General features: G+C 46.3%; 1 long non-coding RNA gene across 1 annotated transcript; it reads right to left on the reverse strand.

Moving 5' to 3' along the window:
• Positions 1-9,486: 9,486 nt before the first annotated feature.
• Positions 9,487-12,240, reverse strand: LOC310665933. The gene is made up of 2 exons (XR_014505724.1): positions 11,751-12,240; positions 9,487-10,377 (listed from the first exon to the last, which is right to left on the reverse strand). It is a non-coding gene; the product is annotated as an uncharacterized lncRNA (long non-coding RNA).
• Between the last annotated feature and the right edge of the window lie 3,072 nt (positions 12,241-15,312).

Consider the following 15,312-nt stretch of genomic DNA (forward strand, 5'->3'; position numbering starts at 1 on the left):
ACACACACACAGATAGATATAGATATACAGTGGTACCTCGGATTACAGATGCTTCAGGTTACAGACTCCGATAACCCAGAAATAGTACCTCAGGTTAAGAACTTTGCTTCAGGATGAGAACAGAAATCGCGTGGCAGCAGCGGGAGGCCCCATTAACTAAAGTGGTACCTCAGGTTAAGAACAGTTTCAGGTTAAGAACGGACCTCCAGAACGAATTACCTTGGTTGTCGAAGTTAATCCATTCCAGGAGTCCAATTGGAATGGTTCCGGGAGTCCGGAACGGTTCGAAAACCAAGGCGTTGCTTCAGATTGGCTGCCGGAACTTCCTGCATTAATCGGAAGCCACGGAAGCCATGTCGGACGTTCGGCTTCCAAAAAACATTAGCAAACTCGAACATTCGCTTCCAGATTTACAGTGTTTGGGAGCCAAAACGTCTGAGTACCAAGGCTTTCGACAACCAAGGTACGACTGTATAGCCTACCACCTCAAACATGCGGTCACCAGGGCTGATACGTGGTCTTTGTCAGGCTGATGGTAAGGGCAAACTCCCTGCAGAGTTGGGCAAACAGTTGCTGAGACTTTGCAGAGCTTCCTCTGAGTGTAGACCCGTGGAATCAACAGACATGGCTTAGACCTGTTCATTCCAATAGGTCTAGGATCTAGTTAGATACAACCCTTAGGATGCACAGAGTTGAACACACACTGAGTCAGAACATTTGGGTCCATCTAACTCCATCTTGACCTACTGCCGTAGGGATATGGGGGGCAGAGGGGTGCCCCACCCCGGGTGTCATGCCAAAGGAGGGTGACAAGTTCGCCCACCGGGCGGATCGCCGAAGCACCAATTGGCATGGCAGATCTGCTTGGGGGGGCAATCTTGTCACCCCCCTGAGGATCGCAGATCCGTTCGGGGGGCACGCGAGGCTAACGTTGGCATTGACGGCTGCCCCCACAAAAGGATCACAGTGGTGGCCCCCTGGGCAAGGCACTCCACCCCCGCCACACTGGGTACCAGAGGAGCTAGCTACGCCTGTCTTGACCACACAGACTGGCAGGAGCTGTCCAGGGTTTCAGGCAGGAGCTTTATCCAGTGCTACCTGGAGTTGCCGGGGATCGAACCTCTGCGACTTCTGCATGTTACAGGTACCGCTATAATACCACAGTAGTAGTAGTAGTAGTAGTAGTAGTAGTAATAATAATAATAATAATAATAATTTATTATATATACCCCACCCATATGGCTGGGATTTCCCAGTCACTCTGGGCAGCTTCCAACAGAACACTAAAATACAATAACCTATTAAACATTAAAAGCTTCCCTAAACAGGGCTGCCTTCAGATGTCTTCTAAAAGTCTGGTAGTTGTTTTTCTCTTTGACATCTGGTGGGAGGGCATTCCACAGGGCAGGTGCCACTACCGAGAAGGCCCTTTGCCTGTTTCCCTGTAACTTCCCTTCTCCCAAAGAATCATGGGAACCGTATATTGCTAAGGGTGCCAAGAGCTGTTAGGAGACCCCTTCTCCTAAGGGAGAATTGTAGCCGATCTACAATTCTCAGAGGTTTTTATCAATGAATTCCTTTTCTCGGGGAACTCTGGGAATTGTAGCTCGGGGGAGGGGTGGGCTGCCAGCAACTCTCATCACAAGGAATTCCTGGATGCCACGACTGTTAAAGTGGCATGATAGTGTTTTGATTTTATAACGCAGATGGAGCCTTTGTTATTCTTTCTACACCTGGCACCTGACAAGCTAGGGAAGGGTGCATTTGAATCTGCTCAGGCTGAGTTCATTTAGTTCTGCATTTGGAAGCAGTTCTTCGGTGTGGAGGATATGCATCAGTTTCTCAAGCAGTTTAGCTGGAGGGAAAACATTAATTTGTAATTACCTTGAAATTGGCACACACACACACACTTCCAGCAGTCTGCTCAAGCCTTTCATGTCTGGGGTAGACAACCAGAGGTTACTTCATCCAGTGAAACGTTACACCATATCCCCTTGCCTAGACTGAAGCAATCTCATTCTTTCCTGAAACCTTCTCACTCACTGGTGAGCAATTCCTGGGGACATTTTCTTTTTCCAAGACAGCAGGTGGCTTTGTGGTCATCAGCAAAGCATTCCTCCTTAGCCATGGTTTAGTGCGGTCCTGTCAATTTCCAGGCCTAATTACAGAGCCTAGGACTTGCCGATCAGAAGGTCGGCGGTTCGAATCCCCGCGACGGGGTGAGCTCCCATTGCTCGGTCCCTGCTCCTGCCAACCTAGCAGTTCGAAAGCACGTCAAAGTGCAAGTAGATAAATAGGTATCGCTCCAGCAGGAAGGTAAACGGCGTTTCTGTGCGCTGCTCTGGTTCACCAGAAGCGGCTTAGTCATGCTGGCCACATGACCCGGAAGCTGTATGCCGGCTCCCTCGGCCATTAAAGCGAGATGAACGCTGCAACCCCAGAGTCGGCCACGACTGGACCTAATGGTCAGGGGTCCCTTTACCTTTGCCTTTTTATTCCATCAGCAGCAGTAGAGGCTGGTCTATTAGGGGGAACAAAGCGCTGCCCCACCAATCTCAGTCTCCCCCTATTTAAAAGCTTATATACAAGCTTATTCTTATTTACAAGCTTTCCAGCAGGTGGCCCTGACTCTCAACTTTTATCTATCCAAAGCCAAATCCACACCAAACATTTTTAAAGAAATAATTTTCGGTAAATATTTTCTTGGATTTCCCCTTACTTTTTAGGAGGGAAAAAGTGAGTCTTATAGAGCAAAAAATATGGTAACTGTCAGGGGTCCCTTTACCTTTATCAACTCTCAGCACCCGTAACAAACTACAGCTCCCAGAGTGCTTATCCAGACAGATGGTGGGGTGATTTTGGATGAATAACTTCTGAAAAGATGTGGAGATGGATATAGTTAAAATTTCTATTGGGAATTGTGCATCTTAAGGAAGTACATCTTAAGGAAGTTTCTACAAACCTTTGTTGGGACCTAACCCCCCCGAACGATCAAGTCACTCCCCAAAAAATTATGGAGCACATGAAAAATGCTGGAGAAGTGGAGACATAGGAGCAGATCCACTGCATACATTTGAAGGGGATATAGACTTATTAAGATGTTTGTTTTATTGTTAAATTTACACCCCAGCTTTCCTCCACGGAGCTCAAGGTGGTGTAGATCTCTCCCTCTCAATTTCATCCTCAAAACAACCCTGTGAGGTAGATTAGGCTGAGAGATGGATCATGCCCAGGTCATGCCCAGGGAGATTCATGGCTGAGTGGAGATTTCAACAACATTTGTCATTGGAGTTGCAAAATTGCTTCCATGTTCTCATCCTGGGCACTGGTTCTGGGCCAGAGGAGCTAGGGCAGCAGTTGCCAGCCTCAGAATACACCAAGGTTGTTGCGAAAGGTACAGTGCACAGAATGATTCCTGCCAACCCAGGAGAAAAAGACAGGAGGAGATGGATTTGGAGGAGTCTTTTTTCCATTTGCTTGAGGATTGGCAAGAAGCTGGTTCGTGTATTTAGAGTGCCTAAAGCAGTCTATGAGCCTTGATTTCTTCCTCTAATACCCAGTGCCAATTAGCTCACCAGGAAACAAGAGCAATACTGGCAGGCTTCCCTTGGAAGGCTCAGACATATATGAGGCGTTGTTTTTTAAAAATATAATAGTAATAGCTGCCTACCTGCCAAGTGTCAGGTGCAATAACATCCTACGGGCAACTTTGTCATCAGGCAACTAACGAGGACCCCATTTCCTTATACATGACGCGAGGGAATTTATTTCCCAATTGCTCTAACCATGAAACTCGACAGAAATATTATAGCACCGTGTAGAGAGTGGATCTTATTTTTTGACCTGAGATTTCGGCTTCTGATTTGATCATCGTACAAAAGGGAGCAACCGGGCGCATCCCGCTTTAGAACTCTATAAGACCAGGGTGTCGCCAAAGCTACTATATGGAGTACCACTGTGGGCTATGGCCAATTTAGATTCATTGGAATGAACACAAAATACTTTTGCGCATTCTTTTCTCAGTCTCTATTTCCACAAAAAAATAGCAATACTGAGTGCAGAATTGGGGGTAATGCCCATTAAAATGGAAGCTCTTAGACTAGCCCTGCTTTTCCGGTTAAAAACTTTTTTTAAGCAGGCATCAGATTTTCTCCAGACCATGAGTTTGGGATTCTCTACCTCTTTTGACGCAAGGTTTCGAGAGAGCTAAAGAATTAATACTTCAAAGGCTTAGGGACGTGGAGTCAGAATGGCTTCAGGATTGCTCTCCAATACTATTTCAGACACGTAGTTTATATACCGTATTTTTTGCTCTATAAGACTCACTTTTTCCCTCCTAAAGAGTAAGGGGAAATGTGTGTGCGTCTTATGGAGCGAATGCAGGTTGCACAGCTATCCCAGAAGCCAGAACAGCGAGAGGGATTGCTGCTTTCGCTGCGCAGCGATCCCTCTTGCTGTTCTGGCTTCTGAGATTCAGAATATTTTTTTTCTTGTTTTCCTCCTCCAAAAACTAGGTGCGTCTTGTGGTCTGGTGCGTCTTATAGAGTGAAAAATACGGTACTTATGTATGTGTTTGCCTTGTAAATTTATGAACATATGATTTATATATATGAGACGTTAGAATTCCTATAACAAAGAATAGAATAAAATTGGGGTTAAGGGTTTTCTCAGGATGGTCTCATTGGTGTCGTGGTGTTGGAAATGCTCTGGGGGGGGGTGGAGAAGAAAACTCGGGGGGCAGAGAAGGGTCAGTTGGGTGGGAGTGAGAAATGTCTCTATTTTCATCTGAGGAATGTTGGGTGGTATGCCAAGATCACTCAGGAGGTTAATAGCTGAGTGGGGATTTGAACCCTAGTCTTTCCCAGGTCCACCTAGTCCAGGCATAGGCAAACTCAGCCCTCCAGAAGTTTTGGGACTACAGCTCCCATCGTCCCTAGCTAACAGGACCAGGGTTGATGGGAGTTGTAGTCCCAAAACATCTGGATGGCTGACCTAGTCCAATACTCTGGCCCCCTTCTTTAATGTTGCAGTTTGCTTAGCTGTACTAACTGCTACGGGACGTGGGTGGCGCTGTGGGTAAAAGCCTCAGCGCCTAGGGCTTGCCGATCGAAAGGTCGGCGGTTCGAATCCCTGCGGCGGAGTGCGCTCCCGTTGCTCGGTCCCAGCGCCTGCCAACCTAGCAGTTCGAAAGCACCCCCGGGTGCAAGTAGATAAATAGGGACCGCTTACTCGCGGGAAGGTAAACGGCGTTTCCGTGTGCGGCTCTGGCTCGCCAGAGCAGCGATGTCACGCTGGCCACGTGACCCGGAAGTGTCTCCGGACAGCGCTGGCCCCCGGCCTCTTGAGTGAGATGGGCGCACAACCCTAGAGTCTGTCAAGACTGGCCCGTACGGGCAGGGGTACCTTTACCTTTACTAACTGCTACATAAAGGCAAGGAGCATGTTTGCCTTATCTTCCATTTTGCAGACTCAGAAGGTTTTATCTGTATGAGCCGCAAAGCCGCAGGTTGCTGGCTGGAAGCCCACAACTGCACAATGTATTTTGGGTCTTTGTTATGAAACCAAAGAATGGGTGAGACTCCTAAAAGACATTAGATGAGCTCATAAAGGATGCCACTAAACTGGGAGGCAGAGCTGGCAACTGAGTGTGAATGAAAACATTGGGGCAAATTTATGTGTGGAGGAGAAGACATTCAATGTCACAATGTCCCAGTTGGATGGGTTATGATTAAGCTGCCGGTAAACTCTGAGCGTTCCTGCACCTGATATTTAGCACGCAGGTAATAATTTCCCACATGCCAAAGAATTCCTCCTACGTGTCTGAGCGTTTCCAGGGAAGGTGGACAACACCGCGGGTGTTTTCCTGGTGAGCTCATCACTGGAAGCAGGCGGGAGAGAATGATAAGTATTTATTTCACTTTCATCCTGAAGCGCTCGAGGTGATGTAGGCGGAGACGACTTGCCCAAGAGCTTCGCAGCCCTGCGGAAGATTTTAACCCAGGCCTCCCAGGTTCTGCTCTCTCACTTAAAATAAGGTTACCAGATTATTATTTTCCAAAGAATCTGGGGGCACTTTTTTTTTTAAGAGAAAAAAAGTTATTAAAAAAAGTTATTTAAAAAAGAAGTAGTATCTGGTCTTCTGTGGTCTCCTCTGTCATGTGGCCTTCCTCTGGGCCCCAGCCTGCTCTCTTGGAGTGCTAGCCGCTGTGGAGTAGGCTGGGATCGGGACTGGGCTCGGCCATGTGTCCTTGCCCTCCCGGTGTTCTCCTACCTCTCCTCCTTAGCAGCAGCGGCGGCAACAGTCGGGGTTCCCCTCTTTTTTCTCCTTCCTCTTTCTCTCTCCTCCTTCTCTCTGCTCCAGGGTTTTCCAGGGTTGATGCGCCGGGCGTCCCGATTCCCCCTTGGCAGCGGCAGCGGCAGTCTCAGCAGCCCGGAGCCAGCCTGGTAGCATAGTTGATGTCCCCGGAAAATCGGGAGACTTGGAAGGCATGCATCAAACAGAAAATCCCCCAAACTGGAGAGTCCCCAAAAAAGCCCATGTTCAGGGGAGGAAACCAGAAAATTTAGAGCAGGGTGGGAAGTCCAGTGTGGTGTGACAGTTAGAGCAGAGCTTTCCCAGCTTTTCATGATGGTGACATGCTTTTTAGACATGCATCGTTTTGCAACACAGCAATTCAGTTTTACTAGCAAACCAGAGGTTGAATTCGCTCCTTTCCAAACCCGGGAGGAGCATTCACACGACACACCTACACACTGCAGCCGACACACTAACATGTCGTGACACACAGTTTGGAAAGCTCTGAGTCTGAGTGTCAGACTAGGACCTGGGGGTAAAGGCAAAGGGTAAAGGGACCCCTGACCATTAGGTCCAGTCGTGGCCAACTCTGGGGTTGCAGCACTGATCTCGCTTTATTGGCCGAGGGAACCAGTGTACAGCTTCCGGGTCATGTGGCCAGCATGCCTAAGCCGCTTCTGGCGAACCAGAACAGTACATGGAAACACCATTTACCTTCCCGCCGGAGCGGTACCTATTTATCTACTTGCACTTTGACGTGCTTTCGAACTGCTAGGTTGGCAGGAGCTGGGACCGGGGGCTCACCCCGTCGCAGCAATTCAAACCACCGATCTTCTGATCGGCAAGCCCTAGGCTCTGTGGTTTAACCCACCGGCATCCCTACTAGGACCTGGGGGGCTGGGGTTCAAATCCCCACATAGCCATGAAACTCATTGGCTGAACTTGGGCCAGTAGCTCACTCTCAACCTCAGTTACCTCACGGGATTGTTGTGAGGAGTAAATGAAGAGTGGGGGGGTTAGAATCATGCACACCACTCCTTGCAGAAAAAGGTGGGATATAAATGCCGTAAATAAAATACATACGTCTTAACAACTGCACTCTATGCTGCAACATTTTGTTGCCGGGGGGGGGGTCCCAGCTGTGCGTTCTGCTTCCAGTTTAATTCTCTGAGTGGTGTTTATTATTCGGTTAATTTTCCCTTTACCCTTTAAGCGTTTCTCTCCCCCACCCCACCCACCCACACACCAGTCCTTACTAAACAATGAAAAAACCAAACGAAGGAAGAAGTGGTATTTATTATTCGGTTAATTACGCATCCCTCTGCTTAAGGTCCAAGGGCGGCTTCTGACAACTTAAACTGCTTTATTAAAAACGGTTTAAAACAAATTACAGCTGCAGGGATAGGGCGGGTCTTAAAAACATGCATCTCGGGCATTCAAGGGTCAAGGTGGAGAAGTTCACCTTTGGCACAGGGTGAAAACTGCCAGGATAAATTGCCAGATGCATAGCTGGAGGGGGGGGGCAAAGTTCAACAGTTCAAAGGCTGCCACAAATGATGCCTTTCCCTGAATCATTGCTGCCAGCACCTGAATTTCTGAGGGCAACAGAACTACCAAGATCTTGCTGTTCTTAATGCCTGAAAGCATGGGTAGGCAAACTAAGGCCCCGGGGGCCAGATCCGGCCCAATCGCCTTTTAAATCCGGCCCACGGACAGTCCAGGAATCCGCGTGTTTTTACATGAGTAAAATGTGTCCTTTTATTTAAAATGCATCTCTGGGTTATTTGTGGGGCATGGGAATTCATTCATTTTTATTTTTATTTTAAAAATATAGGCCGGCCCCCACAAGGTCTGAGGGACAGTGGACTGGCCCCCTGCTGCAAAAGTTTCCTGACCCCTGCCTGAGAGGGTAATAATAATAATAATAATATTGCTTCATCTAGACAGGAGCAACACCTAAGTCTCCGTGTGTTCTCTGTTCTGCTTCCTTAATAAAGAAACTAACTGTAAGTTAGCCGGCGTTTCACTGTCTTTCTCTGATCTGCAAACAACCTTTTCTTCTTGTCAGCTCCCTGACATTATCTTTCCACCAGTAGGCTAAGACTTTCCTTTTCAGACAGGCTTTGGGGAACCATGGTTCAGATGATCACTGGGCTATCGTCAGGGCCAATTGCTGGTTCTGAATGTGTTTTGGCTATTGTTTTTAACTAGTTTGCTTTTATTCTTTTGCATTTTGTAATAATGCTTAGGGTAAAGGTGGGATATAAAATACAGTGGTACCTCAGGTTAAGAACTTAATTCATTCTGGAGGTCCATTCTTAACCTGAAACTGTTCTTAACCTGAGGTACCACTTTAGCTAATGGGGCCTGCTGCTGCCGCTGCGCCACTGCTGCACGATTTCTCTTCTCATCCTGAAGCAAAGTTCTTAACCCGAGGTACTGGGTTAGCGGAGTCTGTAACCTGAAGCGTATGTAACCTGAAGTGCATGTAACCCGAGGTACCACTGTATATATATATATATATATTAGGTGAACCACCATAACTCAAGAGAGAGAGCACCAGTCTTGCATGAAGAAGGACCCAAGTTCAGTCCTTGGAATGTCCAGGTTGGAATGGGAATGGACCCCACGGAAATCCTTGAGAGCCATACCAGTGATTATAGACAATACAGTGGTACCTCGTGTTAAGTACTTAATTCGTTCCGGAGGTCCGTACTTAACCTGAAACTGTTCTTAACCTGAAGCACCACTTTAGCTAATGGGGCCTCCTGCTGCCACCGGAGCACAATTTCTGTTCTCATCCTGAAGCAAAGTTCTTAACCTGAAGACCTATTTCTGGGTTAGCAGAGTCTGTAACCTGAAGCATATGTAACCTGAAGCGTATGTAACCCGAGGTACCACTGTACTGAGCTTGATGAACCGATGAGGCAATGTACTCTGCCCCTATTTGAATGAACCCTTTGTTCAGAACCATGAGGACTACAGTAGATTCTTATTCTATGTTTAAGGGAAGGGCCACAGGTCACTGGCAGAACATCTGCTTTGCATGCAAAAGGTCCCAGGTTCTGGGAAGCTGCTGCCATTTATCATGGAAAATATTGAGCTGGATGGAGCAATGGTTAAAGGCAGCTTCCTGTGTTCCTGCTATGCAAACAAATGACCAAGTGATAAATAAAGCACTGAAAGGCTGATTCATTACAACGTGCACCTTTTAATAATACATTCAGGTACAGAACTGGGAGCCAGAGCAGTACACCAGGGGAGCAAGAAGGCTATTGGAGGAACAGCGATTGCAAATAGCATGGAATACAGGACACATCCTATATTTCAGCTGTGTGGCTGTCTACCAGCCAGACTATCAAAGACAATGTGCATACAGATGTTCAACAACTATACTGCTGAAGAGTTAAGCCATCCAGTGATGGATTGAGAAGGATGGGCGAACCATCGGATGATGTCCACAGAACTGGATTGGCTGATAACAAAGTAGATCCTGTCCACCATTTCCCCTCCAGGTTGTGTATATCTGTTTTAAGAGCAGATATGAAGGGTCATATGCAGCTAAGTCACACTCAGAGCAAACCCACTGGATTGTAGCCAACTACTCAGAGGAGACCCATTGCAAGTAATGGACTCTAAGTTAGCCGTGTCCAGCAGGCCTTTTCGGAGTGGGGTAAACATTGGCCACTGAAATTAATGGGCTTAGGTTAGGGTAGAAATAACATGATGTTACAACGGAGTTCACAGCAAGATGGAAGTCAATGAAGCTGACACCTGGGTGTTACTTCCTGCATCCATCTCCAGCCCTCCTTCTCTCGTGGGTTTTTGCTTTGGCTGTTTATTTCAGGGGTTTCTTAGCAGCACTTTGGATCCTGGGTCTGTTGAGGAGGACACTTTTGCTGTGGAGGTACGCAATCCTGCTGAGGAGGACACTTTTGCTGTGGAGGGAGACAGTCCTTCTGAGGAGGACACTTTTGTTGTGGAGGGAGACAGTCCTGCTGAGGAGGACAACACTGAGGAGGAACCTGGCAAGGCTGCTTGCACTGTTGCTGCTGCTGTGACATCTTGGATTGCTGGAGAAACTTGGAGGAGGAAGAAAAAGAACACGATTTGCCATTACTGATCGCACTGATGCTTCAGAAGATTAGCAAAATAGAAGGGAGAAATAAACAATTAATGGAATAAGTGGGCATGTCTTGATAGGTGTCAACTTTAAATCAGGGGTGGAGAACCTGCTGGAGAGTCATGTCTTCTCCCAAAGAATCCTGGGAACTGTAGCTTGTGAAGGGTGCTGAGAGTTGTAAGGAGAACACTATTCCCCTTTCAGAGCTACAAATCCCAGAGCAATTTAACCAACAATCCCAGGGAACTCTGGGGACTGTAGCTCTGTGCTGGGGTCCCCTAACAATTTCAGATGCCTAGAACAGATGGGGGCAGTATTTTTAAAAAAGAAAATACAGATTGAAAACAAGAATTCAGTAATGGCAGCATCCAATCCTTTGGTGCAGAGCAAAAAGAGATGGCCTTATAAGCATCTGAAGCAACTGTTGGGTGAAGCTTCATCAGAGACAAGGGCATTCCACAATGATTGTGGATTGGGTTGCTCAACCAACTTTCCATCCACCTTACAGTAGCATCACCCAGCCCATGCATTCCCTACTTGTCAACAAGCATATCATTGACAAATCCTTCAGTGAAGTCAAGATACACTATGTGAATGGTTTTCCCATGATCTGCCTCCTCGGTGGAGAACATTAGTAAATAATAATTATAATTATGAACAATGGCATTAGGCATGTCTGAGGCTGCTAACCTAGGTACATTAGCTAGGTAATATCCCACTGAGTTTGGTGGGGCTTAATTCTGAGTAAACTTTCCAGTCACCTCTGCTTTCTCCTGAAGATACATCCTAGACCACCCCAACTTGCTGCCACCTAGACAAACCCCATCATCCCTGGCCATTGCCCATGCTGGTTGTGGCTGATGGGAGCTGTAGCCCAACAACACCTCCTTTACACCTCCACAAGTGTATTTTACATGGGATCCCTGATTGGCTGGGCCAAGTGTCTAAGACAGGGCTGGGGAACCTGTCCCTCAAGATGTTGCTGGGCCCCATCTCTCATCAACCCTGGCCATTGGCCATTGGGAATGATGGGAATTGGGGTGCAGCCACATCAGGAGGATCACAGCTTCCCTCTCCCTGAAATAAACTGATGCTTTTCCTCCACCTAAGTTACCTCCATCGCAACACTTTATTCTTCTAATGCAACGGCAGGACTCCAACTCCCATTTCCCTTCACCATGCTGGCTGCTGGGGATGCTGGGAGCTGGAGTCAAACAACATCTTGAAGTCACCAAACTGGAGAAGACTGCTATGTTCTGAAATCTAGCTTCGTCGGGAACATGCAACTTCCCAACCCCCCCCCCCAAAAAAAAGCTAACTAATTCTACTTACCTGATGTGACGTTCAGTCAAGGCTCAATCAAGCAGGAGAAGCAAAGTTTAGTGGAGAGTCCTAGGAAGTGAGGGACTTTTTATACACTCACTTCATACGTTGGTTTGATTGAGTAAGGAAAAGTGGGGGGGGGGGAGAAGTTTCACCTGGCTGAGTAAAGGATGCTTTTGCAATCTCGACATGTCTATGCAGCAGCAGCATCAGAACAGTCATGTTCCAAGGTATCATTATCTTTTGGGGAAGAAGAGTTCATTTCTGGGTCCATGCATTGTGTCAACGAGAACCCCACCTAGATATTCATTGGAAAGGAAGAAGCATTGTCACCATCTGTCTTCTGCCTCATGTTGCTTGCTCAACGCAGGAAATCACCTAACCAGTTGACAAAACGCCCCCCCCCCAAAAAAAAAAAAATAGCTGCATAACTGGCAATGGAGAAGAAATGCAGTTTGCATTTTAATCAAATGTTTATTTCGACTTCATTAATAAGGCAACCAAAAGCAGGCTGCAGCCAAGCAGAATAGTAAGAACGTAAAATTTACTTAAGAATTATACATAAAAATATATAAGAACTTGGCTACAGTAAATAGAACATGCATAAAAAACAGAATCTCAAATATCAAGGGAGGCTTCATGATCTGGTCAAAGCTGAGCAGCCTCCACATCAAATTTATCTGCATGATGCTCTACAGACCTGTCCGAACCAAACAACAGATATTTAATCTTTCCCATATTGCCATGGGTAGCAACCACTGCTAAAACTTTCCCTGAATATTTTTGCCTCAGGCAACTGTCATGCTATACATTTAAAGCACTATGATACCACTTTAAGCAGATAAAGAATTCTGAGAGCTGTAGTTTGTTAAGGGTGGTGAGAATTGTTATGAAGTTCATAGTCCCCTTACAAGAGCTACAATTCCCAGAGGCCATCGAGTCCAAGCAGGAAACACCATCAGAGCACTCCTGACATATGGTTGTCAAGCCTCTGCTTAAAGACCTCCAAAGAAGGAGACTCCACCACACTCCTTGGCAGCAAATTCCACTGTCGAACAGCTCTTACTGTCAGGAAGTTCTTCCTAATGTTTAGGTGGAATCTTCTTTCTTGTAGTTTGGATCCATTGCTCCGTGTCCGCTTCTCTGGAGCAGCAGAAAACAACTATCTTCACTCTTGAGAAACTATAGTTCCCAGGATTCTTTGTGGGGAAGCCATGGTTATCTAAAGTGGTGTCATAATGAACATGAAGTGAATGTGGCTTAACTTAGGTTCATTCATTTCAGTGGGTTTACTCTGAGTAGAAATTAGTTGGCTACGACCCATAGGGGTTGGGAATATCCTGATCACGATTCCTAGATGATGCAGTGCACTTAGTACTATTATTATTGGGTTGGATCCAATGGTACCCCTAACTCAGAGTAGACCCACTGAAGGTAACTAAACATGACTGATTCGGATCCATTAATGTAAATGGGTTTACTTTGTGTCTGACTTAGATACCAGCCATTGTACATAAAAGAGCATATTTTAGTGAAAACAACAAGCAAAAATGCAGTAAATTAGGGTAAATGGCTTTTAGAAATTGTGCAGGATTAATTTTCATGAGGATTTAGAGCAGGCTTCCTCAACCTCGGCCCTCCAGATGTTTTGAGACTACAATTCCCAGCATCCCTGACCACTGGTCCTGCTAGCTAGGGATCATGGGAGTTGTAGGCCAAAAAACACCTGGAGGGCCGAGGTTGAGAATGCCTGATTTAGAGGGGGGAAATCATCACAAGATAATGTGAAAAATGGGGAGAACTAAACTTAATACAGTGGTACTTCGGGTTACATACGCTTCAGGTTACAGACTCCGCTAACCCAGAAATAGTGCTTCAGGTTAAGAACTTTGCTTCAGGATGAGAACAGAAATCGTGCTCCGGCAGTGCAGCGGCAGCAGGAGGCGCCATTAGCTAAAGCGGTACTTCAAGTTAAGAACAGTTTCAGGTTAAGTACGGACCTCTGGAACGAATTAAGTACTCAACCAGAGGTACCACTGTATTGGTAAAACAAGAAACTGAGAGAAAAAGAAATTGAGAGATTTTTCTATGGCAGCAAAACAACCTGAGTCATCACAATCCCTATGAGATATAATTGCCTATAAAAATACACATTCCTACAAAAATAAGCATTCCCTAAACTAACGATGAGTTTTTGTGAGGACTTTATAAACAAACACCACATATAGCGAAGTGTATTTCCTGTGAGTGAATATTTCGCCTGTCAGGCCACACTGCATCATGGGCTTTGGAGTGGTCATGAAGGAAGATGCATTCAAGAACTGTCTGGGACTTGGTTTACAAACGGTGACATCACCGTGCCAAGTGGGGTGGTGATTACTATGAACCAGCAACACTTGTCACAAGTGTTGCAGTATTGTTGCAGTATTTCGTCTTCCTCTTCAGGATGCCAGCCAGCCATGCCCACAGACATCCCACTCCATTCCATCTCTCCCCCTCCAGCAGATGCCATGTCTGGGTTGCCATATTTCAAAAACTGAAAATCCGGACACAAAAATTGAGCTTTTTTCTTCTTCTTTTTCAAAATCAACACTTCCAATGTGGGCTGCCATATTCCTGTGTTTTCCCAGACATTTTATCCACTTCTTGAAAACTTCACCCGGAAGCCATTTTTTGAAGGACGGATCAAGGCTGGTGAGGACGTGAAAGAAACTGTGAGAATCACGAGGAAGGGAGCGTTGCCAAAGGTGATGAAACTTTCATGTGCTTCACCCCATTTCCTGCAATCTCCCACAGTCAGAGCTTTATGTCCTTAATTAAGTAATTAATATCCTGTCGGAGCCAAATGTCCTTAATTAATTCCTATTATATATTTCTGTAAAAAAAAGTAATAAATTACTGACTGTTCCCAATGTGATCCCGTAATGCAGAAAGGAACTTCGCCAACATACCAGGAAGACAACTCAAAACAACAGCCACATGGCTAAACAGGTTATATCTATTAAAATAGAACAAATTGAAGAGTTTCAAAAGCAGCGTCAGTAAGCCAAGTTTAACAAGGTAACCAAGCCAAATATGTTTGGAAAGGTGGCCGGAAATCGATGGTTGGGCGGAAGTCTCATACCCTCCAACAATTCTCCGGTGAAAATAGGGACGGATGTCCTATTCCATTATTAGTATTATCATTGTTTTGCCCCAGCCATTCCAACATATATAAAAACATGATAAAACGTTAAACATTTTTTTAAAAAAAACTTCCCTATACAGAGCTGCATTTGGATTGCTCAAGGGCTGGATAACTCCATAAAGGTAAAGGTACCCCTGCCCGTACGGGCCAGTCGTGTCCGACTCTGGGGTTGCGCGCCCATCTCGCTTAAGAGGCCGGGGGCCAGCGCTGTCCGAAGACACTTCCGGGTCACGTGGCCAGCGTGACAAGCTGCATCTGGCGAGCCAGCACAGCACACGGAAATGCCGTTTACCTTCCCGCTAGTAAGCGGTCCCTATTTATCTACTTGCACCCGGGGGTGCTTTCGAACTGCTAGGTTGGCAGGCGCTGGGACCGAACAACGGG

This window comes from Podarcis tiliguerta (genome assembly GCF_965153285.1).
Source record: "Podarcis tiliguerta genome assembly, chromosome: 16".
In the NCBI taxonomy this organism is placed as follows: domain Eukaryota; kingdom Metazoa; phylum Chordata; class Lepidosauria; order Squamata; family Lacertidae; genus Podarcis; species Podarcis tiliguerta.